Here is a 3,438-nt window from a genome sequence, read left to right as displayed (position 1 = left end):
ATATAACCTATATATGTGCTTGCTATATATTCTCTTTCGCTTGTTATGATGGTTTGTTTTAGTGTCACGCGTCTGTTTTATACGACACTGGTGACACACAGATGACAGAGCACCAGAGGACATCACAAATACTGTCTCAAATATCGGAATATGTACCGACATCCTCGCCATGTGTTCCTCTGTCCGTCTTTCAAAGTCAATTTCATTCCGGCTGCATTGAAGAAAAGTCGATGTGTGAGGCATGATGGTGTTGTGAATTCAAGACGCACCGATCTCCACTGCATAAATGTCTACTGATGATTCAGGACGGTTGCTTTGTAGGATGATTGTGTGTGTGTGTGTGTGTGTGTGAATAGGTGTGTAGGTGTAGGTGTGTGTGTGTGTGTGTGTGTGTGTGTGAGATAATTGCACATCATCCGGCAGTCAAGAGGGTGAAGGATGCAAAAAAAGAAATAAGACGGCGTGAAATCAAGCTTTTTCTGACACCATCATGTGTGAAGGCGACGCACCTCCTTTTCCTTTTCCTCCCTGCTTGAGACACACACACACGATAAACATGAAATAGACCGGAGACGGAATGAAACCCACCTCAACCGTTCTCTGGGCTTCCTCTAAAGTCATGTCAATACGAGGTAAGTGACTGTTCAATATTCTCCCCCGACCTCCAAAAAAAAAGGGAGTTGGGGAAGAGGGGGGTGGGGTGGGGTCGGGTGGGGGGGGGGGGGGGGGGGGGTGATGTAAGAGTTACAACTGCTGCAGTGTATTAGAGAGAGAGAGTTGGTGCAGAGGGAAGAGGAGGGAGGAGCGACTGAAAGGTAAGACAGACAGGCGAAGAGCAAAGACAACATTTAGTGCAAGTCTGAGGGACGACTGTTTACACGACTGCCGCACTTTAATTTGCTCCTAACGCACTGCCATCTACGCCGTGATCAATTATTTACACCGTATTATCCCTTCATACCTTACGTTGAGTTATGTAGCGAGATAAAGGAATAAGAAATAAACGCTTTCGCGAGGTCTTCAATTGACTTTGTGATGAATTCAGGCTCATCAGACGTGCTTCGCCCCCACACTGGCTGCACGATCCCCAGTCAATGGCTTCTCCCTGTGCTGCTCCACGCTCTCAGCGGAGAACTCCTACACACCTATTGAGTTTTCGCCGTGGCGCGAGGATGAGTGTTGTATTAGATGGGCCGAGGTGACCGCTTGATAAACCGCCGCCCTCGAACAAAACTCGTTAACGGAACGTGATGTTGTTGTTGTTGTTGTTGTTGTGCAGGGGGACATGTGGAGTGTGTGCCGTTAAGCGGGCAGGCTTTGCAGGAGACAGCGGCAGGACGGCGTGCGCTCTAATGCAGTCATTATAAAAGATTGAAGGCAAAGATTTTCAATTTCAGTTTGTTCTAGTGTCCTGGGTTTCACGTTTGGGATCGTTTGAAGAGAAGAGGTTCCAGGCAGTCAGGTGGCAGCCATACTGTTTTGAGGGAACAACTTTCATTTAAGGAAATAATACAAAAAACAACAACAACAACAACTCTGGGGATCGGCGGCCTCTCGGCTGCGTTTTTGCGAGTTCGCCTCCTCCTTTTGTCTCAGGGGACGTTGAAGGCACTTCTGAAACGTCTCAAGAGCTGAGTGAAAAAGTAAGATGGCATTACAATGAAACTGGACTCCAGACGGAATAAAGTGCATGGGGGAAAAAAAAGGACACTAAAAGAGAATAAATCAAAATGCCACAATAAATGTTGAATGTTTGCTCTGTACCAAGAGAAGTGGAGCCCAGTGGATTCCACAGGTGAGAGTGATACCTCTTCAGGGACCCATAAAGACATTTGTCAAGTCCTTGTGTCTCCATGTCAAGGGCTTGTTTGAATGGATCGAGCTCGCTCATCCGCGGGCATTCGCTCCTTGTCCACCTAATTCAATAAAGTCTGGTTGACTATAATAAAAGGGTTTTTTTTTTTTGTAGAAAAAGACTTGTAATTGGAAATATTGAGCTGTATATTTGTCATCTTTGGACATACCACGGGTCTCTGATTTGATATATTTCCACGGTTTTCAATCCCTCAAAAGACTCTCGGTCAGCAAGAAACACTTTTAAATCATTCACTGTCATTTCCATTCAGTCATGGGAGTTGGATAATTCCTAGAAATTTGATTTGATACGAGTTCTGTGATTTCACTTTTCCCCTAAACCACATCGCCGCGGGCCACATCCGGCCTGTGAATGAATTATCTTTGGCCTATCTCTATCTTTATGATCAAATCTATTTATTATTAGAGCTGGCCCGCTCGTATATCGCACGCATCACCATAATACTACAATTCCCACAATGCACTCTCCGTGTGTCGTCGCGCATTCGCGGGCCCGCGAAACAGCCTCCATTACAAACCGCTTGTTTCAACTCTCAACGACCCCTCTCCCCCCAAAAATGGCTAAACGAAAGGTGGAATTTGAAAACACGAGTTTTCAAGACAGGTGGGAGGCAGCTACGTGTACCTTATCATCGTCCCTTTTACCGTTAAAACCATACCAACAACTTTTTACTCCGTTATTTCTTTTGGTGGTTTTTCCCATAAAATGAAAATACGAAGCGTTGTCGCTAAAACGGAAGTACGTAGATTTTCGCAGTAAAGTGCTCTTGGCTCTGATATTTATTGTGCACGTATTGTGTTGCTTCAGTGAGCAGAGCAGAATACGTGTATTTAAACCATAGATTTAATTGTATTGAACTGTCCATGTTATTTGTCTAGGTCACATACTGTATGTCGAACTCGCGGCCCGCCTCCGGTGTCCGGCAGCCCGTCCAGAGCGGCCCGCCACCGGAGGGAGTGCGACCCGCCGTCAGCGGACCGCCAGCGCCGATCGGCAGTGGCCCGCGTTCGGTCCAAGTTGGCAGTTTCTGGCCCGAACCTGAAATGAGTTTTGACCCCCCCTGCCCTAAACAGTAAGTCAATGACACAATTGTAATTTGGGTATTTGAATAATGAATTCAACATTAAAATGTCAGTTGTTACCGATGCAGATTATCAATGAATGAATGGACTTCCATTACAAAATGCAGGTGGCTTTCCGTGTACATTACAATACGTGTATTGTTAAACAGATAAAAGGATACAGAGAGGAAAGACTGCTGCTCTGCCAGTTCTAACTGTGCCCTTTATTAGCATCAGTAGTGTCTCTATACAGCCGTTAAAGCCAAGCTGTGATCAGTAGCGAGGGTACTTAGATACAATGCTGTCTCATTTCTCTAAGAAAAAAAACAAGTTTCCTCTGTCTTCTCTCCTTCTCCTTCTCACGGTTTCCTTGTGTCTCTTCATGCAGACTTTAGTGAGGGAAACAAGATGCATTTTGATAGACTTGGCATGCACCCATGACTCTTCAAGCATGCAGATTTAGGATGATCCTAATCAGGATTAGTGTAATGTGAAGATTAA

This window comes from Pungitius pungitius, chromosome 2 (genome assembly GCF_949316345.1).
Source record: "Pungitius pungitius chromosome 2, fPunPun2.1, whole genome shotgun sequence".
Classification (NCBI taxonomy): domain Eukaryota; kingdom Metazoa; phylum Chordata; class Actinopteri; order Perciformes; family Gasterosteidae; genus Pungitius; species Pungitius pungitius.
The sequence above is the reverse complement of the archived record's forward strand: the minus strand, read 5'-3'. Positions refer to the sequence as shown.